The 25,250-nt window shown below is 32.1% G+C and overlaps 1 protein-coding gene across 1 annotated transcript in view; it reads right to left on the bottom strand.

Moving 5' to 3' along the window:
* The window catches only part of LOC127725413 (putative ferric-chelate reductase 1 homolog), a 43,069-nt gene extending 20,609 nt beyond the window's left edge, over positions 1-22,460 (bottom strand). The window contains exon 1 of the mRNA XM_052232351.1: positions 22,310-22,460. The gene's annotated coding sequence lies outside the window, so the exon portion shown is untranslated. The remainder of the gene's footprint in view (positions 1-22,309) is intronic.
* Positions 22,461-25,250: the final 2,790 nt, after the last annotated feature.

Genomic DNA, 25,250 nt, shown 5'->3' on the forward strand with positions numbered 1-25,250 from the left:
AACAACTGTGAAATCAAGCATTTTGACATGATAGATTCTTGCACATCAAAATTCCATCAAATTACTAAACCATAGAAAGCCATCTCTTGTGTGGCAAAAAATTTGACCGTTAATTATTATATTAGTAGTTTTTTTCTTTCTGTTTTTTTTTTTTTTTTTGCTATGATTCACCCATCATCTGATTCTTAGGAATGCGTCACACAGATGGTTTATGGTAAGACAAATTAGAGTGATTAAGGGAAATTTTGTTTAAGCTATGTATTTATTGTTTAATTAAGGAAAAGTGATAGGATTTTTAGCTAGGTTTTTATGACAAGGAATAATAAATCCCCTTACTTCATTGCTCAATTATTATACACCTAATTGTCACATCGTATGGTTACACCTGTTTGTTAATTATTATATTAGTTAATTTTTTGTGAAGGTTTTTTGCAAAAGGTGGAAAAATAGTGTATTGTATTACCTGATCATTATTTGATGCCCATTTTCAGGCTATGAACCGACATGCAATGTGTATTAACAGTTTATATATATCATAGATGTTGAAGTCATTTTTTATATCAAAAATAATGATATACAAGTGATGTTTTTTTTCTTTATTCTTATAGATTGTCGTGTGTCTAAGTTATCCGATACATTACAGGGCGTACAATATACACAAACTCTTCCAAACTATATCGAAAAACCAAGTTTGTAAACTTGAGGGTAGATATATAGGTAATAACATAAAGATTTAAAAAGTCTGACTCCGAGCCGACCAGTCTTTGCTCTTCCTCCTTAATGTCGCGTGCTTAGCGAAGAAGCAGCAAATACCAATTCTTTTAGGTCTTTCGTTTGACCCGGCCGGGGTTCCAACCCTCGACCTCCCGCACTCGAGGCGAACACGCTACCACGAGACCACCGAGTCGGTTATAAAAGACCCCGTGTTTATGAATTTAACTTAATATTGAATACTCTCCCAGACCATTTTTTTAAAAATTTCGATAGAATATCTATAAGTCCCCTAGAAGAGCAGGAACTACCAACCATTCCGTTGCACAAGAATATGTCCCCCGTTTTATGGGATTCGTGTCGCCCAATCTTAAGTTTTCTGTGTTGTGTTTTTGTGGACTATTGTTAGTCTTTTTTCGTTTTCTTCTTGCCATGTTTTTGTCATCTTTTATTTCGACTCTTACCTTTGATTTCCCCTTTGGTATCCTTTCACCCTTTTCTATTTGTGTAATTTAACTGGATACTTTTTTAAATTTTTTGGGGGGGAACACGAACACCTAAACAGTTAACGTAGTAAATAACACTTCAGTAAATTTACGAACTGTTATATCTTTTCAAAAATGGAAATAGTTTTTTGTTAAACCCAGTCGAATTGGATTCTTTCCTGTTCTATTCCATTAATTAATTGAATGTTGAAGGCCTAAACTTGGAAAGAAAAAAATCACACAAATTTAGAAAATGCGAAAATAACAAAATCACTTATTCCTGAAGCGACAATTGATTTTATTACAAATATTCCATGTCATAAAATATCCCTGACAACATCATTCATTGTATGCTATAACAATAGAAACTATTTAGTACCTGCGTTTTTGTTTGTTTTTCTTTCAGTCATGACCTTGTCAGTCAGTCTTTGATGTGGATTTTTTATTACGCTTAGTTGTCTTATGTTTCATTAAGATATTAAAATTATTGCAAATCTTTCTAAATAAATGTGATATTTCATTGTTAATATTCACCGTTTTGAAAGTGTACGGAAAGTCTAGACAATGGTAAATAATTGTAGGCTCAGGCGTTTTTATTTTTTTATCTAAGGTGACTAAGGTTGTTTGGTGGTTTTCGTGGTAATAAGAACCGTTTGTAGCACGAATTTGATGCAACAAATCAGTATCTTAAAAGTCACTGTCTCTTCTATGATGTAAATAGCCAAGATACTTAGGAGTTGCAATCTAAAACAAGCGTTCAACAGTAGATAACAGCGAAAATAACCGATAAGCACCACAACACATTTCTATGAAGTTCCAAGATCAATGCATGAGAGATAAGAAACTGGAATTCCTAATGACTACTTTCTCAATTTATGTTAAATATCTTTTAAATTAAAAGATAATATTCTCCATATGAAATCATGCCCCGCTGGCACTGTCACATTTCAATGTTCAATGAACCTTAATTTAATGGAAAAGAAAGAATGTGGGGTATCTATCCATGACTCAAAATCAGTGCATGCATAGCAGAAAAACACAAAAAGGAAAGGAAAAGTTCTGTTTTACAAGTTCACATTATAATAAAAATGTGTATTCATGTGACCACATCTTGATGGTATACTTTGTGGTAAACCAAGTCTTTGACCCAATACGGAACAGGCAAACAACTGCACAAACTACAAATTACAAATCGATTAACATAATACCCCCTAGATTTCGCATTCAAAAGATTAATTCTTCTGATGGTAGAAGGCTAGACACCGACACTTGAAACAAAGGTAAGGAGCTGTAACAACGGAGTACCAACAAGTTAGCTAGAACACACTTAAATGATTCATAGTTTTGTGTGAGAAATGTTTCTAGCCTCAAAAGAAATTCTATAATATCTTTTTTGAGTTTTTATCAATGGGTCTATGCCACTACTGTTGGACGTTTCGTTCCCGAGGGTATCACCAGCCCAGTAGTCAGTAGTTTTGTGTTGGTATGAACTTTCATTGATATGTTCACTTTTCTGTTAATTTGTTGTTTATAAAATATTGAACTGTTCGGAACAATTAGGCTTTTCTATCCTAGGTATCAAAGGAAGTACACTGTTTAAAAATTATTTAACATCTTTTAATTGTGTCAATTCATTGTTAATATTTCTAAATGATTTAAAAGCTGAACACCTGTTTTGCAAATAATATATGCACATTTAATCATTTACGTAAATATAATAATCGTTATTGATTTAATTCATTATTATAAATTCACGTGGTGATCTCATTAACCTGTTAGTAACAAAATGATTGGATACTCAGCACATCAATGACATTCTAATGGAAATAAACACTTTAAATCGAGCAAGCTGTTCATCAAATGTATAAAGTGTTATTTTAATTGTTGGTTGCTTGAAGTTGTCAATAAAAATATTGCTCCAGTAAATTCGTCACATACTTCTGTAATCAATCTACAAGTGCACTGTTTTTTCTTAAACACAGCATTATATTCAACGATAAGTACCCCCTGAAAGACAAAAATAGTCCGTGAACATGTTGGTGCAGTTGGAAGACCCCAATTCTAAGATTAATTTTGCTCATGCACATTTCACGTCCTACTACGTGGATTCGTCAGTATTGTACAATCACCTGTTTAGCGTCCAACTAGATCTAACGGCACTTATTTAAGTCCGATCAGAACATTTTTTACAGGCGCTTAATCGTTCATATGTATTATTATTATTCAGTTCTTATAAATAAGAAGATGTGGTATGAGTGCTAATGAGACAACTATCCATCCAAGTCACAATGTGTGAAAAGTAAACAATTATAGGTCAAAGTACGGCCTTCAACACGGAGCCTTGGCTCACACCGAGCAGCAAGCTATAAAGGGCCCCAAAAGACTAGTGTAAAACAATTCAAACAGGAAAACCAACGGTCTAATCTATATAAAAAACGAGAAACGAGAAAAACTTATGGTTATTGTCGCTGTTATCTGCTGTTGAACGCTTGTTTTATATTGCAATTCCTAACAGTTTAGTTAAAGAAGAAAGGATTTTTAAGAACAACTTTTGAGAGGCTTCAATGAACACTTAAGAATAAAAAGAAAAATATGTAGAGAAAGGCGGGTGGTCAAGTTATAAATAAAAAGGGACGACAAAAACATTCCGATCAGATAAGGAAATAGAAATAAAAGTCTGCTAAACCATAATCGGAAAATTGATATTGTGAACTTAAATATTGGAAATGGACTCGCATGCTTCCACGCTTGGAAAAATTTATCTTTTGAATAAAGAATCGCATATGTTGGATCTGATTTCATCTGATTGAAACGAAATGAATTTGGTTAAGAAGCTTTCGTAAATGAATCCACATTATGCTGCATTTGAAGTAAGTGGAAGCAAGGAGACGATGATGTGATTCCCTTATGCTTCAAAGGAGAAGTTAGTTTTTCAACGAAACGTCATATATGCAATCCAATCAACGCGAAGTAGATAGTTTTATACAGAATCTCTCAATCATCAATTAAATTAACTGCTATTAAATTATTGCATTCCCGTAAACTAGTTAACCGATATTTACCCATATGCAGTTACCTTAACTACGGGACCTCTCGTATAAGAACTTCGGCCTTCGCACAGTGCAAGTGCGAGGGGAAAACCGTGACGAAAAACTGCTATTAAATTATTGTATTCCCGTAAACTAGTTAACCGATATTTACAAATATGCAGTTACCTTAACTACGGGACCTCTCGTTAAAACTTCGGCCTCCGCACAGTGCAAGTGCGAGTGGAAAAACGTGACGAAAGAATGTAAACAAACGTGCACTGGGAGGTAAATAGTAAGGTTTAATTAACAAATGGGAACGCAAGGAAAATATAAAAAAAAATATCATGACTCTATCAACTAACTTATTTGTCACGTGCTCTGTGTTGATTGCCTATCATTGTCTCTTCCTGTAAACTTTGGCAACAAACTCGAAAGTTAATTAACTTGATTCCAACAATCATCGAATGGAATATTATTTCATATGATAATACGTTATAAATTCGTAATAGACAAATACGTGCATACAGGAGTTAATTTAGTATATATGCATGCATGGATTCAATAATTTCGAAACATCAAAATTAATAGAAAGTCGTTTCATATGACGTTAATAATTGAAATTCAAATGGGAAACAAAAATTAAAAACTCCTTTTCAAATCCCAAATTTGAAATTACAATTTTTTTATCATTCGGGTTTCACCGATGTTAGTCTGAAATACATTCATAATAATAAAATCAATTTAGAAAATGATTTTATATAGATGTTGATGAGATTAGATATATTTCTGATTAATGCTGTTACTCAAAATAGGAATGCAGATGAAATTTCTTTATGACAGTGGCTAGTTTATATCATCATATATTATCAATCAAGAAATAAAATTTACATATTTTGAAAGATTGAAAATCTATTAATATCCATATTAAGGATCGAGAATGAATATCTCGTACCATCTGAATTGCATCGCAATTTACCATACCAAAACTTAACCAAGCCTTGTTCGTAAGGAATCCCTGAATGCAAATTATGCTTACTTCCAAAGCCGAAAAGTCTGGTTATTCAGTTAAGTTAAATACAGATTTTACCATACAAGCCCGTTGATTACAATATTTGTCCACTCTAGATAGTTAAAATTTGAAAATTTTAATCTCAGGGGTAAATTGGGAGAATCTGTTTCTCTGTTTCTCTAATGATTTAACGGAAAATGCAAAGTGCAATGTTCCGAATAGATATGACGGAAAATAACATGCGACTAATATAATCAATGTGTGGTGTATCAAAATTTATAAGATTGGTCAGAACCCAGAATTCAAAATTAGAGAAACGTGCGTAATGATTAAAATTCAATTCAATTCAATTGATCAAATAAGTAATGATTGATAATGACTGATTAAAATCAATGAATTGGGAGTAGTAAATTTTTACTGTCAATATCTCCCTATATCCACACGGAAACTATATAAATATGACAATAAGTCATGTTTGAATATTCCCAAAACAACATATTTATGATAACATCCAGATATGTTTACCAAAATGTCATTATTAAAAAGTTTAAATTATAATTCAACTTGTGTACGAATGAAATTTGTATTATAGAATAAAACAAAAACAATCCGTTTGATAAAAAAAATCATTAAAAATATTATATAATGAAATTAAACACATTTGTAATGCTAGCTGATTGATGAAAACGGTTACAGCCTTTATGTTGGATAACTATCAACCTCCACTAACCAGAAATGATCTCAAAGTCATAGTCTCATTTCGATTTGAAATTACAGGAATAGTATATTCTAGATTGAAGATACACATGAAATTGTTTGCATGTGAATTTAAAAATCATTTTCAAAAATTGGGGTGTTCGGGAAAAGGGGGGGGGGGGGTGTAGTAAGTAAATTGTGGTGCTTTGATCGTAACATATTGTTGGTTTTAAGTCATATATGCACTAACCAACTGCACACATGGTAAAGTTCAAACGTAAGCATTGACTTTTCCAAATTATACCCGAAAAATCCACATTAAATAATGAAAATAGTAAGCAAACTATATTGTGTATGCTATATATTGAACTCAGCGTCATACTGTTTAATTTTATTATACATGGTATATGCAAGGCGCAGGTCTCTGTAAATGAAAATACCTATATACATATGGTAAAGAGAAGGTATATCGTTATATCTTTACCAGAGACAATAACTACTATAAAGCAGTTAATTGATGAGTTTAGTCATATTGACATTTAATAACGTTTCATTTGAAATAAGTGCCGAAAAAAGACATTGAAACAGGACACAAACAAAACCTTTGAGACTGATGATTTTGTTCCAATAAGACAGGTGTTCATCTTACACAGGTTAATTATATGAACATCCATTACATGTGCCAATACAGAGTTCGGTTATTACAAGTTTCTAGTTTAAGCAGGGTCATCAAAATATTTACAGCAAGTGAAAATTTTTTAGATGTAAATTTGCTTTTATCAAATTTTCTGTTCACAGTTTCTATCAATTTCGATAGAGTTTATGTCCATCTAAAAGATTGTTCAGGATAAAAGACAGACATGCTAAACAAAAATTAAAACCTGTGCCAATACAGATTTCGATTATTACAAGTTTACAGATTAAGCAGGGTTTGTTAAGACAGATTTCACTTTATATGCATGTTTTGAAAACGAGTACCTTAACAACCGTACAATACAAATCAAAATGTAGTACAACACCAGGATAATCTACATACTTTTCCTACATCTTTCTAGTTTAAGGGTAACAAAAAATTATAATTCAGTCAATGAATTACTAATTGTTTATGACAAGTGTGAAAGAGAGAATATGAAATCAAAATAATATTAAACGAAAAGCATTAAAACACATTGTTATGGAGAAATTTGTCAGAACTAATATAAAGTAAATTCTTCTATTACTTTAAAAAAAAAACGTAATCATAAGTTAAACTGAAGTGTTCATGACTAACGAATATTTTTACTCTAAAGATTTTTTTGTGAAAAGGGTCGCTGAACAATGTGTACTTGCCATGGTTAAATGTGATGCAAGTAGGAATAAAATCTACCTATTCATTGTATTTTTTCTTGATTTACCTTTACCTTTACAGTTATAAATTAAAGAAGTATGTGGATTTGAACTTATATAAAACTTGCAAACGTTTGAAAGATAACGGATTTATACTTATTCATAAAAGAAATGATCCGTAATTAATCATTATGATTGATTGAAAAAGACATTTAGTTTTATTTCATTCTAATTTAACAGTGTGAAAATATTAAAAGTTGGATTATATAACATATTAGCAATGGCGTTAGAAAAGAAATAAGACGCATCTTTGTTTTGTTAAAGACAGCGTATATGTCAGACTTCGTGTTTTGTTAAATATATAATGTTACAGATAGCGTTTATGTCAGACTTCGTGTTTTGTAAACTGTACAATGTTACAGATAGCTTTTATGTCAGACTTCGTGTTTTGTTAAATGTACAATGTATACAGACAGCTTTTATGTCAGACTTCGTGTTTTGTAAACTGTACAATTTAATGTTACAGACAGCTTTTATGTCAATCTTCGTGTTTTGTTAAATGTATAATGTATACAGATAGCTTTTATGTCAGACTTCGTGTTTTGTAAACTGTACAATGCTACAGACAGCTTTTATGTCAGACTTCGTGTTTTGTTAAATGTACAATGTTACAGACAGCTTTTATGTCAGACTTCGTGTTTTGTAAACTGTACAATGTTACAAACAGCTTGTATGTCAGACTTCGTGTTTTGTAAACTGTACAATGTTACAGACAGCTTTTATGTCAGACTTCGTGTTTTGTAAACTGTACAATGTTACAGACAGCGTATATGTCAGACTTCGTTGGTAACTGAGACCTATCCTATATTTTTCTAGAGAAGAAATTTATTCTCCAGAAATGAAATTAAAAAAGGCATTAACTCAAAATTTTTACGAAATGAAGCGCTTATTGCCGGCCGTACGGTGACCTATAGTTGCTTTGATCTACGTCATTTGGTTTCATATTCTGGTAGATAGTTGTGAAAGAGGGACGAAAGATACCAAATGGACATTCAAACTCATAAGCTGACAACGCCGTGACAAAAAAAGCAAAAGACAAAGACAAACAACAGTACACAAAACACAACATAGAAAACTAAAGACTGAGCAATATGAAAACCACCATAAATCGGAGGGATATAATGTGCTCCGGAAGGATAAGCAGGTCCTGCTCCACATGTGGCACCCATCGTGTTGCTCGTGTAAGTACACAGCCGGTGATAAGTCTAATTCGGTAGGTCACATTCGGGGAAAAGAGGACGGGATTGTGGTTACGACAATTGGAACATATCCATCGTCATCTGTGAAACAGATATTCCATAACGATCAACCAACTCGTGATGGCGTCCATAAAATTTACGAATGAATGATTTAAACCTCACCACTTGGAACACTTGGTTTAATAGTTTCCTTGTGATCAGCAAACATCTATCACGAAAATTATCATAGGAAATACAAGCTCTGGGATATCGTATCAACTGGGAGAAATTACTCCGTATGTAGGCGCTGTTGGATGTTTGCTACTTGAAACGGAAAGTTCACAATTGGGAAGCTGAAATCATCTCTTTCGTCATAAAGTTTTGTTTTTAACCGAAACTCATTGTCCATTTCTGAATGTAAGTCACGATATGATGCAGACTTAACTGTATTTTAGTATTCTTTATCTCAAGTTCGATGGGATAGATACTTCAACATACTCACATAGTCACCAAACTTTGAATTATTTAGAGAGAGAACATCATCTATATAGCGGAAAGTTAAGTTAAAGGATAATAGATATAAGAAGATGTGGTATGAGTGCCAATGAGACAACTCTCCATCCAAGTCACATTTTGTAAAAGTAAACCATTATAGGTCAAAGTGCGGCCTTCAACACGGAACATTTGCTCACACCGCACAGCAATCTATAAAGGGCCCCAAAAATGACTAGTGTAAAACCATTCAAACAGGAAAACCAACGGTGTAATCTATATAAAAAAGGAGAAAAAAGAAACACTTATGAACCACATCAACAAACGACAACCACTGAACATCCGGTTTCTGACTTAGGACAAGTGCTAACTTCTTTTCTTTCTACTTAAGAAACTCCTGTATGAAGTCAACCTCATATGAATAAAGGAACAAGTCGGCAACCTGGGAAGTTGGCCATTCTTATTTATGAAAAAAGCAGGAACAACTCTTTCAATTTGTCTTTAAGTTTGGTAAGGGGAATACTTTTGTAAGTTGTGGAAAAGTCAAATGTTTTAACACTATTGCAAGTGAGGCAGACGTGGTAAAGGCCAATAAGTGTTATAATTGTATGGCATTACATATTAAGTTATGTTTTGATTTATTAAAAACAAAAACATTATTAGTAAGTATAACGCTTATATTACACAGAATCAGATCATCTGAGGCTACTAGATATTTCTTACCAAAGATAATTCCATTACACATAATGTTACACCATTTATTTTTTTCTCTCACATCTTTTAATTCAGCCATTTTGTCAGAATATATTAAGTTAATTCTGACAAAATGTCAGGACTTGTGTTTTCTCATTGTTCTCATAATGGTTTTCAATTCTTCTCTTCTGATTGGGTTATATGGTAACTTACATTAAATCAATGTCATTTTGGTATAGTTTCATTGACTAGGAGGCCATTTTTATTTCAGTGTCATAAATTGATCATTTTCAAAAAGGACATGATACATTTCTCGTAACCTTGACTGAATGTTATGATATAACTTACATGTCTGACTGACAGTTTATACCACTATCGGCATGATGTCTTTGTACCTGTATTTAACGACATGTACTTAATGAAGAGGTTTATCAAGGATTACAAGATATCTATTACATTATGTTTAAATAGAAGTCGCAAGTTGATTTTAGTATAAAATATGATCTCAAAATATCCTGACAAAATTTTGTTTGTTTTTGTAATTTATAATCAACTTTTGGAATCGATATTCCAATTGTTGACAATTCCTAAGAAAATGCATTTTCTTTAATTGTCTTTTCTCCCAAACGCGTTCAATACAGGTTCAGTAACCAGAATAAGATATGTTTTTGATTCTTTTTATGGCATTTTAATCGAACAGACAGATAATTGAAATTTGGAACATTGAACTGGAATAATGTTAATAAAGTTTTGTACTATAACTTGCACATATAAAAAAAAGTCTGAAAAATATGCACTCTGTCGTTGTGAGTTTTCAAAAATGGTGAGTGTATAGCCACTACCTAAGTAGATATATGTTCGTCAAATCTACAGGAACATACATATATATATATATAGTCCCTTTGTGATGTAAAAAATACATTAGTGCATTAAGTTTGCCTTGGAAACAATAACCGTCAAAAATACAAAAACATTTGTTTTATAAGTATACACAATATATGTTGTCTTCAACAATAAGCTACTTGTCTATTGTTTAACTCATATGTTTAATTATACATTGTGTATTTGGTGTTATCGTACTGCTGGGTTGCTGCATCGTTGAAATATACTGAACGTCTCTTTTTTTCATACAAATTAAAATTAGCAAACCGTATTTAATCCCTATGACTTTTTATGCTTCTTCAACCTTTGCCAACATTTTAAAATATATATATATATATATATATATATATAAGTCTGAAAATTACACCCAACAGTGTTAGAATTAGATTTTTCTGCTGACAAATTTTTGTCCGTCCCTCAGCGGGATTCGAACTCACACCTATATATATATAGATAATATAAATATTTCAATTTAGACTTGTATATATATAATATAGATATATGCCTGCAAACAAAATACACCAGTTAAAAATTACTATAGATTTAGAAGAAAAAAATATGAAATAAATCATTAAATACTTTAAAGATCTGTTGCATTAAACAAAAACAATCAACCAACGAAACAAACAAAAAACTAATTTAAAAGTCATTGTTTTGGAAATCTTGGTGTAGAAAATTTTAATTACAACAAAATTTAGATGAACACAGTTTTTAACTTTTATAGAAGCAGCTGTGCAAATATGTAAAAAAAAATCATTTAATTATTTCACAAGTCAAAACGTTTTCCTTTCTTATTTACTATCAAAGATAATTATTGTCATTTTTACATCGCGATGACCGTGAGGGCATTCCGGTGTATTGCTATCGCCTAGATTTCCATTGCGTAACATTCGTTTTGGGTTTTAACCGATCTATAAACATGATAAATACGCGGATATTAACGAGTGCAAAATAACATTCCTTATCGTTTGTTATAAATACATCTCTTCAATGAATACTGATAAAAATATTTTTTGTTTAAAAGATAAATTAATAATATGAAAATGTTTTGTCGTTAGATATATATATACATAAGTAAAAAATCATTGATAATATCTATGCACACGTACCGAAAAATTGTGTTGAAGCATGCGGAAGAATATCTCAGCAACGTTTTGCGACAATCCCGGCAAGGATCGATAACTCTGCATGGAAGATTGCTTTTTTGCGGGACAATATGAATGCCTACTCATATCCAATCTTTTAGAAAAATCTAATTTTTACAGAAGAGTGTCCACCATGCACTTGCACTGCACTATTATTAGAATAGTAGAATAGAATGATATACAACTGGATGAAAATTATATATACATGTAACTGTTATGTTAATATAATATATAACAACAAACCAGTGTATACTGATTTGTATCACTACAATATAATCAGGGGCGGATCCAGGATTTTGGAAAGGGGGGGGCGTAGTATTAAAGTTTTTTAAGACCTTTTTTTGGCTAAAAAACATAAAATAAGTGTAAAATGCATTTTAAAGTTAAAGTGTAGGGGTTGGACATTTTTGGTGCCGTATTCTCTCCATTAATTGTCTATTATAAAATGATTGGATGGATCCAAAGCTATGTACTAATTAATATATTTGATGTGGGATTTGTCAGTAAAAAATGGACATGGAAAATTCTCGTTTGTTGTATGGTTAGTTAGCATAACCTCACAGATTTCTTGTTGTAAACAAGATATACGGCTATTCAATGAAATTTACAATACGACCGACACAAAGAAAGACAAACAAGCAATTTTTATCCAAATGTTTGGTTGAAATGTTTCAGATATGGGATTCACATGCAACCCCCCAAAAAATAATTACGCCCGTTTTTTATTCATCATGTTCATTTAATGCTAAATAATTTTGTTGAAAATACTTTTTTCTAATAGCAAAAAAGTGGACAAGATTATTGTTTTCAATCCAGATACGGCCAGAATTTTTGTTTAAGGCAAAAATCAGGGTCAGAATTTTTTCTCTAAAATATCTCAGACTGCCCCCTCAAATCAAATGGTCCGTACCTTAGACTTTAAATTTATATCTAGAGCTTACTGACTGGGGATCACTATTCAGCAATGTTATTAATGGGCTGGGGCGTGCTCAATACTTTGTCGCTTTGAAGGCGTCATGCTTGTCATCCTCAGCCTAAGCAATGTGTTACTGTAATTTGAATTTCAAAATGACTGAGTGACGTTTTTTTTCGACGTACTGGTCAACTCCACCGTAGCGAATCACATGACTTTGACATAATCAATAATATATTACAGTAAATACGAGCGAAAAATATCTTTATAAGTAAAGAATTGTCGCATAAAAATTAAATACACGGGAAATGGCAAAGTTCGCGAAGTCTAGTCTGATTAATCATTTTACAAAAAAAAAAAAAAAAAAAAAAGCAAGCAAAGGGGGGGGGGGGCGTACGCCCTCTACGCCCCCTCTGAATCCGCCACTGATAATAGTTATTACGGTGAGGTTGAATTTCCTGTCATTTATTCATCATCCACGCACGAAATTGTCATAGAAAAAAAATATCTCTGTACATTAATCTCAGTTTCAGGTATAGAGATGTGATTTTTTTCTGTGACAAGTGCTTTTGACCATCCACAAGAACTTGCGGTCATCCGATGTTCAGTACTTCAGTACTTTGATTCTAACTTATCAATATCGTACAATTGCACCCCTCCCTAGAAACACTAACAAAGGGAACATGCACATATATTTATAAAATTTAATTTGTTTTATCAAAATTTGTGTGTATGTGATGTGGTGGATTATGAAGGTATCTTGTATGTCCATTTGATCGTTTGCCTCAAGTTGCAGAGGTATCATAGCGTATTAATTTATACATATAAGCTTAATCTTCTGACTGGTCATGGAAATGTACATTTGTGAAATTCGATGTAATAAAAAATTTGGTACACTTATACCATAATCTTGGTTTTTGAGGAAAAAAATCTGAGAAAAATCTAAATTAATAATGATATAGGCCAAATGTACCCTACGATGAACAGTTTTTGGACCGTCAAGCCCTGGTGTTTGGATATGTTCGATCGATTGTAAAAAGCCTAATGTCCAGTAGCAAATGTTCCGTGAATATTCAGGATGAGAACAAAATAACAGTTGGTACAATAGGCATGTATTGTAAGGTAGGTCATCCAGTTGCATTTATTATTCTTTATTTCTTATCCAACTTTAAAAACTAATTAGAGGGGGAAATATTACACAAGTAATTTCAAGCAATTGATAAAAAGCTTTATATTGTTGAGACTAGGGAGTATCAAATCGGCAAAGTCTATACAAGTGAAGGACATTAAGGTTTGCACTTTGTTACAAAATTTTGCCCAAACACGTATTTTCTGTATTCGCTTTCTATACCTATATCAGATTGAAATGTGTAAAGGTCATTATCAGTTTTTTAATGTTTGCAATGTTACTTTAAACATCTACCTGACATTTTCATTAAATACTTTCAACAAATATCATATTATTCTTAAAATACATTGCTAATATTTCATATGAGATGAAGATTGTTCCTATTGATAAAAAAAGAAAATCCTCTTTTCGCTGTTTTTTATGTTTTAAATAAAAAACATGTTACCTACACAAACAAAATAACATCTATTTGCACTGCTACATATGACAAAATAATTTGTAATAAGAGAACACTTAATCTGTTTGTAAATGTAACATCTAACTTATGCCCGTTTTTATACATAGTTATATCTAACTTTTAAAATGTTGGCATAGGTTGAACCGTTTTCACTTCCCTAACTTCAATATTACAGACATATGCAAAAATGCAAATATTACAGACAAAATCAGGAAATTCAACATTACCGACATATCCAAAAACAATACATACAACGGGCATGCATATTGAAATAGTCAACAATACCAACACATTTAAAAACATAAATACAACAGACAAAGTCAGGAGAGTCGATATTACTGACATATGCAAAATCAACAGTATTACAGACATACACAGAACAGTCAAAATTACCGACATATTCAAAACCAACAGTATTGCAGACAGAACAGTCAACATTATCGACATATTCAAAACCAACAGTATTTCAGACAGGACAGTCAACATTACCGACATATTCAAAACCAACAGTATTCCAAATAGGATAGTCAACATTACCGACATATTCAAAACTAACAGTATTGCAGACAGGACTGTTAACATTACCGACATATTCAAAACCAGCAGTATTGCAGACAGGACAGTCAACATTACCGACATATTCAAAACCAACAGTATTGCAGACAGGATAGTCAACATTACCGACATATTCAAAACTAACAGTATTGCAGACAGGACTGTTAACATTACCGACATATTCAAAACCAGCAGTATTGCAGACAGGACAGTCAACATTACCGACATATTCAAAACCAACAGTATTGCAGACAGGATAGTCAACATTACCGACATATTCAAAACCAACAGTATTGCAGACAGGACAGTCCACATTACCGACATATTCAAAACTAACAGTATTGCAAACAGGACACACAGTCAACATTACCGACATATTCAAAACCAGCAATATTGCAGACAGGATAGTCAACATTACCGACATATTCAAAACCAGCAGTATTGCAGACAGGATAGTCAACATTACCGACATATTCAAAACCAGCAGTATTGCAGACAGGATAGTCAACATTACCGACATATTCAAAACCAGCAGTATTGCAGACAGGATAGTCCACATTACCGACATATTCAAAACCAGCAGTATTGCAGACAGGACAGTCAACATTACCGACATATTCAAAACCAGTAGTATTGCAGACAGGATAGTCAACATTACCGACATATTCAAAACCACCAATATTGCAAACAGGACAGTCAACATTACCGACATATTCAAAACCACCAATATTGCAAACAGGATAGTCAACATTACCGACATATTCAAAACAAGCAATATTGCAGACAGGATAGTCAACATTACTGACATATTCAAAACCAGCAATATTGCAGGCAGGACAGTCCAATTTCCGACATATTCAAAACCAACAATATAACAGACATGTTCTGGACAATCAACATATTCAAAACCAACAATATAACAGACATATACAGGACAGTCAACATTACTGGCATATTTAAAACACTTATAGAACAGACATATTCAGAACAGTCAACATCTTTGCTGGATTTAGTATGGTATATGTTTGATACAACCTATATTTGGTAAACTGAAAGAAGTGTATATTTTCATCGAAAGACGTGTATATTTTCATCGAAAGAAGTGTTTATTTTAATCGAAAGAAGTGTTTATTTTCATCGAAAGAAGTGTTTATTTTCATAAAAACAAAGTGAGACTATGATTTATTATAATGAAGTTTTGGCAAGCATACATTGTTTAATAATCATAATGAATTTGCTGCTATACCAAAAAGACAAAAACATGAAACGAAAGGACAACAGTAGATATTCCCTTAATAGTACCCTCCATTTGTCTGACATGTATTTTGATGTATAATGTGATTAATGTGAATTTGACAACGATATGCTTATTGTACGGTAATGTTCATAACTTTTTCAGTAAAAAAAATGTGTTGCTCATTTCTAATATGACAAAACAACTATCTGTTGTAGTTAAAACTGAATATAATTCTAAGCCAGACTGATTGATAATTGTATAGTATCAATTTAATATCGACTTACACAGTGAACAATCAGGAAAAACGCTTCCTATTTGATTACTTCTATTCCGTCGAAAATCAAAAACACTTTAACGAACGAATTACCGAAATTTCATTAAAACGCGTGATTCAAAAGACTATAGTTTAAATTGTACAGGTGGCTCTTGCATTAGCATACATGCTCCTACATGCAATCTTTCTTCGCGTTTATTTGCAAATACATTGTGTATGAACTTTAAATGCCAAATTCTTAATACAGTAGAAGAAGAATGTACGTGTTGTCGTGCAAAGCCCCCACTCGTAGTTTAAAAATAGAAATCAGGCGTCTAACAGACCCGAAAAGCCTAAACACATTACAACTCGACACTGCTGAGGTGCTCACCAAACATGAAGTCAGTCTGTTCAGCATGCGTGACGAAAACTTTGAGTTATAAATCTGACATAGCGAAAAATTCAAATTATCGGTAAACATGAAATTGGTATCAGACAGATCCGAACAGTACTTACAATTCACCACTTTCAAGCTGATGAATTATTCTGTTTAGTTATTTTTATGAGAAACCTGTGATAAAAATATTTGTTGCACGAACGGACGAACAAAGTGATTGCCAGATAGCCCCCACCTCTGGAGTATACTAATCTGGAGTTCTTTGACAGCACAAATATGCATACATGTACTAGGTAGATAGATATAAAAGCGTATTCAGTTGTGTATGACCGTTGTGTATTGTGCAAATTTCACCCTTCGAGATCCGTTTGTATTCTGTTTAATACATTATTACTGACAATTAACAAATTAAGGTGTTTTTATAATTATTATATGGGATTGCAGTCCACATCTCCTGCTAAAGAGGAGCGTCTGTTTGACTGTGCGGGATGTATAGATATGCACCCACGCCCTGTCAACATGGAGACATTAAATACGATGTCTCGTTTAAAGAGAGAGTCTCTCTGCACGTTAAAACAAAATTTGCAACAACTCTTGGAGTGCCCGTAGGTGGCCTGTTTCTGACATAACATATTTTTTTAGAGGAACAACACTAAATTTTAGCAGTGTAAATAATTCGATAAAATATACTAATATAATCATTTCAATAAAAAGGACTGGAGAAAGATTTAGATTTACACCATTTTTATGTAATGGGTGTAAAAAGTCGTGTTTGACTATAATTAAAGGAAGTGTATGAATGCGTTTGTAATATGTGTAATGTCGTCAGGAAATGTCAGTACAATGTTCAAAAAAGTTTGTTGCGTTCTATCTTTTTTCCCGCACTATTTTTGAGTCAGAGAAAAAGAAGCTTTGAAAATTTCAAGGTTGCTTTCAGAAACCGTTATTCAAAGACATAAAGACCGTGGACAAAAAAAAAGACTCATGACTGAAAAATATACAAAAACATAACAAGTAACACGATCCCAATTTCTTTTATCGAATACTACATATTTATTGGGCAAAATCAAACAGAATTCGTTATATACATACTGATCATGTCAATAAAATGTTTCATGGCTAAGGTCATAGGTCATTGCTGATCATTTAACATGTTATTTTATGATATGTTATCCACGATATAGCACTGATAATCACATTTTGCTTTTATATATCTACATTTTGTCATGTTAAACAATCAATTACATTCTTGTTATGTAGACAGATAAGAAAGCATGGTGAAGAAATGAACCACATTACAGAAGGCGTGGTAGTACTATGTGCATGTTAGGGCAAAATTTAAGAAGGAAATCAACATTTTATGACTCAATTATGTTAAGAAAGGCAATCAAGAATTGTTCCTATCATAAAGTTATTACGCAAATTATCAACATATTAATTATTGTATTCGAATATACAATAATAGAAGAAATCTTAATTTTATTCTAGCATTCAGTTTCAAATTCTTGCAGTCATTTCTGTGAAACGAAACTAGTTTTTGTGATAGACTGGAAACGGAGTTGTCCCAATCCAAGGCTATCATAAACAGAACTTGAAAGAGGAAACTGGAAATCCATTTTTGTAAATTAATCATCAACATCAATTTGAATTTCTACCCCAAGGGTTTACTGGGGTATAGAAATATGGCCATCTCTACACTTCTCTCGTCCAGCAGCAAAACACTGGCGTAAATTGGGTGTTCTCTTTGGCTGTGCGGAATGCATAAATATGCAACCAAGTCCTATCGAAATGGGAAATTTAAATAGGGTGATCGCCATGCTCTGTAATTAAAAAACCTCTTGCAACAACTCTCTGACGGTTTTGTAGGTGCAAGGCAAGGTTTTCGCCTATTCTTCATGACCTCATTTTCCAATGGCAGTCCAAATTTCCCATCCTTCTTCCCGACCCGATCGACCTGCATTACAGAACCTACCTATTGTATAATAAATTATTGGTTCTCGATCTAAATATGCATGAAATATTTGCAACTGGACTTTAAGCAAGACACAATCAATCAATGCACACTTCAACATTTGGTGTTATATTTGTAAATGTCACCGGCTTTACTTTTTTCTTCGAGTCGATAAGAACAATGTCAAAAAGCATTCTGTATGATCAACTTAATCAAAGTCAATCTAAAATGACTTCGAAAACAAAAGTGAAATTACTTAAATGTGGTTATGTGTGTTGCCACTAACAATTGTTTGTGTAGATTTTTTTTGAAATCATGTCAATAAGAACTCCGTCATGCTTCAATGATAAACATTTATATGTGAAGATTATTTGAATTAACATTATGCTTCAGTGTAAAATAAAACTTGCGATCTAGGCATATCTCCGAAAGCATAAAAATTCACATTGCTAGAATTTGTATGGCATATTTCAAATGTAAGTCTAGAACCGATTGCAGATATTATTAGTTATCTTGGTGTAATCAGGGGTGTACAGAATTTTACAACGGTGTTTAAAATTCATACACCAAGATAACGAATTTATTTCTAATAAAGCGTTCTTTTGCTTATTTCTATATACCGGGTGATAGAATTAGAAAAATTCTTATGAAGAACTTCCACTATACACATTTCTTCAACACAGATGTTGCTGTGAGCTGTCAAATATTACCTTTTTTTAAGATTTAATTTTTTGGAATTTGTTTTTTTTTTTAAATTTCTATAAATTTGGTTAAAAAAAACCAATTATTTTGACAAATTTTTTTTTTTAGTTTGCCAAAATCTATTTTTTTTGTAATTTTTTGGTAATTTTTAATTTTTTAGTTTTGACATTTTTATTTTGGCAACATTGTATCCCGGGGTGAACTGGGGTGTATTATTTACACCCGGGTAATTAACCAATCAGATTGCAAGATTCTTGCTTCATAAGAAATAATGTATCTTATTATGAATTAAGTAAATTATACACCCTGAATATTCCGTTTAAATTTGATAAAAATTTTGGCCGAATTAGGCTGTAATTGATTATAGTTTTTACTGAGTAAGGACACATTAAATTTTTGAGTACAAAAATATTTGTTTGCTACTCGTCTAATGGCACTATAAAGGGCAAAGATCAGGAACGACAAAAGTAATTACAATCTCTTTGGCAGTAACGAGCATTATATTGTAATTTCAAGACTTTGTTGAACACAGAGCTCTATACTAATGTACACGGCCGATAGTAAAATATATTTTAAAGTTTATTTACTGAAAAAACGTTGATGTAACATTTATTCCATGATTTGAGCAATACGGTTGTTTTATTCTATATGTAGAATGGTCGACATACTGTCCGTCGTCTTGTGTCTCTATCTTACATAATAAATTATGATCTGTTATTCCCAATTTCTCACACAACAACAAAATACGTATATCAAGTACCAATTATCTTTTAACCATTGAATATATTGAAGTGAAACTTTTGGCCCTCATGACACTATATATCTTTGTTTTGTCTGTGTGTGTCAATCTGTTCGTCGTCCGTAAATATTTTTGTTACAAAAGCTTATCAATGCAAACTCTCCTACAATAAACATGGGATTGAAATAAAACTTAACATAATTACATAACACGAAATAAAGTCGTGTATCTCCATATTTGTCTTCTGATGTGATTGTGGTTCTGGTGGTTACCCACCTTAAAACATTCCAATTTTAGCATATACCATTTTGGGGAGTTTCCCGCAAAACACGGACAAATCTGTGCTGTCATTGTTAACTTTCCATTATTTACTTATGTCTTAATGCTTTAAGAGGTTTCCATAGGCATAGCAAAACAATGGCATGTTCAGTTCCTAACAAAAAGTAGGCTACAAATTATTGTTATTTATTCGAATATTTAAGACATATTAGCAGTTTTGTTTTTTTCTTTCTATTATTTTTTTCTTTTCTTTTTGTTTGAACCATTTGTAATTTCTTCAAACCAAGAAGCTTGAGTTTATGAGTTGTGGACATCAGTCAACTAATGTTGTCTTATATTTGTTAATAAATTATAGATTTTCTGTGTTGGTGATATTTTCTAGTTAGTGCATTAATTATTACTTTTTCGCCACAGTGTGTTGAAAGATAAGGAAGTGAGACTGGTATTTTAGTATGTGGTGATTCAACACTTACAGTGCTTATGGTATTTTAGAAATACAAGATTTATTTTTACATAAGACATTGAGATATAACCGATTTGATTAACCAACATATTTTGTCTGCATATTAACGGTCTGTATAATCATTCATAATACATCTTGTGGTCAAGAACATGACAGTTTGTCACACATTCTTATACAATGATGACACACGAAAATTGTATTTAAGCTTTAACTTTATATAAGGACACAAAATAGTTTACTGTTTAACTGTTACTGTAGAAATAATATGGTTAAGATTAAGTTTGTGGATAAAATTGATGTGCTATACGACTTGTATATTTGCATATTAAGTACACTTTCGAGCTCATAACTAATATTGAAATTGGTTATACCAGATACAAGTTCAAAGTTGAAACGTAATCTGATCTCATAAGAAAAATTGCATCAAATCTTAAGTGTTTTACTATAAAATCAATGCTTGCGTATTGAAAACTATTATAACAACATAAAAATGAACTGTCCGCAAAAGGATTTCATTCTAATACCCACCCTTTTTGCTAGAGTCTACGTCAAACAATCCTAGCAAATGTCATAAAACGTTCGCTGTATTTATAGCTAGATTGAATTTATTTTTCTGTTTAGTTTTTAGTCGAACAAAATATATTTCAGCACAAACCGATTTAGTTTTTAAACGAAAACCTCTTTAATAGCTATGTTTTAAGTTACAAGTTCAAAGATTTATAAAAGTTCAGTGTAAAGTAGAAAAAAGTGGAATCTGTCATGTTTGGTAAAAACTTTTTTTCTTTTCAAAGTAAAAGTAATAACTAAAACATAAATAAATATAATCTACATATATATCATGTATATGGTGACAGGCCACTATACATCTTGTGGTCTAAAACAAGACATGAACACTATACGACAACGAAAGTAGAGTTTTCTACTTAAAATAAAAATGGTAAAGGTATGGATAATCTCATCATTGAAAAGGTTTATTGTTAAGTTTGTTAAACATATCTTCAAATCTCGTTAAGATGAAGGATAGGCCCATTTGAACATATTCTTTAAAATATACTAAATACATGTGAAAAACAACAAAATTATATACGTTCGTGTTAAAAATGGGGCTCGAAATGTAGTGGTCAAAAAGGTATGATGACGAAAAATCCTTTAAAAAGCTAGAAACATCCGATAGGGTACATTTTGATATATTTTCTATACAGTTAAAAGGGCAATTTTGCCAAACGAGGACTTTAAAAACGCACTCACATGCAAGGATCCTTCAATATTGTTTTCGTGATGTGACTGATTTGTATATATAATCGCTTGATCTGAAACAATAAATATGGATGGATGCTTGAGATATTCGTACCATATCCAAAATAAGTCCTTCTTTGTATCTAATCCTGGTAATTTATAAATGTAAACTATTTAGAGTTCATATTCCACACAAATAGAAGTTAAAATGCAATATGTCCCATTTTAAAAGAATAAAAACATCAATATATAACAACAAGAAACATAAGCAACATCTAGATTAACATCTTACCTGTATTAGACAGGTGAAATAAAAAATCTTCACAAAATTAATTTATGTCCACACTATATTAATATATATTCCATAAGAGTTAAATATTCCTCAGACCTGCTCTGTATAACAAGGAGGTAGTCGTACAAACCGACAAATAAATCATACCACAGCCCGGAGCAGTAGAATCATCAATGACATCCTAGGGATGAACACATATATGACATAAACAATAATATTATTGAACTAATCAGACAAGAACAGCCAATAATATAACGTTTCCTTAAAATTTAACTTTTCAAGCGACAATATGTTAAAAGAATTACTTTTAAGATGTTTGAGGGAAAAACAATCGTCGTCACCTTGTATAAATAGTTTATATATAAAATAGGAAGACACCGAATGGTTCTTATCATAGAATCTAACATCTGACGAGGTAGAAAGATACTATTCCAGGATTTTTTTCTTTTCTTGTGAGCTGATCTAAGACCTAGAATTGTCTTTCTACTCCATGATAATGTCATAGAAGTTAGCCATTAAAACATACCGATAGTTGCTTACATTCACGTCTATGGACTCTGCTGGAAAGTTGTCTTAATATTGTCAATCAAACCACATCTTCTTATTTTTATATTTACAATTTATTGATGACGTATTTGATGGATAAATTCTTCATGTTTATTCATTATTAACTAGCTACGAATACAAATGTACTTATCTTATATATATTGTTACAGTAATGTTCGGCATTTATATTACTAAGACACGTTTTTGAATAAAATTCAGTTTACCAGATAAATTTAAACTGTTAGTCATGTATGATTTGAGATTTGCTTTGCATCTTAGAAATAAAATTACGACAAAACCTTCTGATCTCAACTAAAATGCAGACGAGATTTTTATTTTAAAGAAGATCTTTACATACTTATTCAAACTTGGATAGATTTTAATTGGCTACTATTCGAATATAACTGGGAGCGATGTACCAAATACTGCCTAATAATGTTAAACCGCGGTCATTTCCTCTATTGTATACCTTTTACTGCAAACTTCTTTACCACACAGTTAGTTATATATGTTACAGTCTTCTAACCAATAATGGATGTAAGTTCTTCCTCTTAATTATAGTTGGGGGAATAATAAAATGTCCAAAAGGCTTCGTAATTTACCTAATAGTAAGCCATAATGACATTTGAAAATGAGCTACATGTTTGAATTATGCGGTCTGTTGAACATATTTTTGCTGTCAGTAGTGATATAAAAAGCTTTCGTCATGTTGGGTGTGTAACGCAATAGACTCATGTGACGTTTTTCAGCAAATTACTTTCTCCTAGGGCAATAAAGGTGATCAACTGTCAAATGTTACAATTATAGGTAACTAATCATCTATATAAAGTATGAAATAGTTCGCATTAAATAGGCATTAGTACTTCATTATCAGCTGTGAGGTTAACATTGATAGGCCAGCAAGTGGAATATTTCTGTTTTATTCTAGGGTATCCTAGGTGCGATGTGTTTTGTTCGGTGTAAAATTAAAGACACGAACAATATAGTTTTCGGAATGAAATTTGCAAGTTCAAAGTAAATTTAATTTAACATATTTTATTGATAAATTACAAGTTATAAGAAAGATCGGTGCAGAAAAAGCTAATATTTTCAATTTGTTGTAAAGTAAATGTATTATAAAGATTTATATGGATAAATTAATTCTAAAATTCGCCTCTGAGGGGAAATGATGATGATGATAATGAATATCTGTTTATCGTCCGGTGGCAAAGTAAATGCATATTCAGGACGATAACATTTTAATGCGATATAAATATGAGCCATGCTTTGTACTAGAACGACCCGCTAAGCATGAATTCTAACGTTTTTGTCATGTCACTTACCCGGACACATTATTCTGACTCCGAGCCGACCAGTCTTTGCCCCTTATATCCCTTAATATCGAGAGAAGCAGCAAATACCTGTTTTTCAAGTCTTTGGGTTGACCCATCCGGGGCTAGAACCCACAACCTCCCGGAATCGAGGAGAGCACGTTATCACGAGACCACCGAGTCAGTCCGAAGGGAAATTACTGTTGTAGTAGATCTTGAAAACACCTAACAACATATCGCGACAAAAAATCGGGCATATTGTTTCCATCCTCCAAAGGGGTATAATGTTTCTCCATTCAGCGTCTCCTACGTATTTTAGGGTAACAATTTTTATTTTGTAGAAGTTTTTTTACACATATATAATTGGTGTGCAAATATATCAGAGTTTTTGATTTTAGAACTATACCCAAATGCTGAAATTGTTTTTCTTAGTCAACTTTGAATCTATGTTTGACACATTTTATATTGGTTTCTGTGACTTTGTGGTCAATAAAGAGAATGTTCTCAACAACGACAAAAAAGCATTTTAAAGAGATGACAAAAGTCAACCACTGACGACGTTTCTGGCATAATTAGGGGCATTCACGGGCATTTTCGACAGGGTTAAACTAGTTGTTGATATCTAAAACATTACTCTTGTTTTATCGGTCTGAAGATCAAAAATGTAACACACGAAAGAATAAACGATAAAAATATCAATACAACAAAGCAATTACCAATACAATAATGCTATAATAGATAACAATAGTCAGGAGCCTGTGATTCAGTTGTTGTCGTTGGTTGCTGTATGCCTTATTTGTTTTCGTTTGTTGATAGCATAAATCAGTCCGTTATTTTTCTCTTTTTATTGTTACACATTTTGTTCCACTGCTTTTTATAGCTTACTATGATATTCTGGTGTCCTATTGTTGTTTACATCATCGTCCTTTGGTCTCGGGTAGATAAATGTCTCATTGGCAATCATATCACATGTCAAAATAATTCATAATTCTACCTCTCTAAAGTATTTAGCATTCTTTGTTTATGTAGTAACTTTTTTCCAAATATTATAGTCATTAGTGTTAAAAGGACTTTTTATTGTTAGG

This window comes from Mytilus californianus, unplaced genomic scaffold (assembly GCF_021869535.1).
Source record: "Mytilus californianus isolate M0D057914Y unplaced genomic scaffold, xbMytCali1.0.p SCAF_1, whole genome shotgun sequence".
NCBI lineage: Eukaryota > Metazoa > Mollusca > Bivalvia > Mytilida > Mytilidae > Mytilus > Mytilus californianus.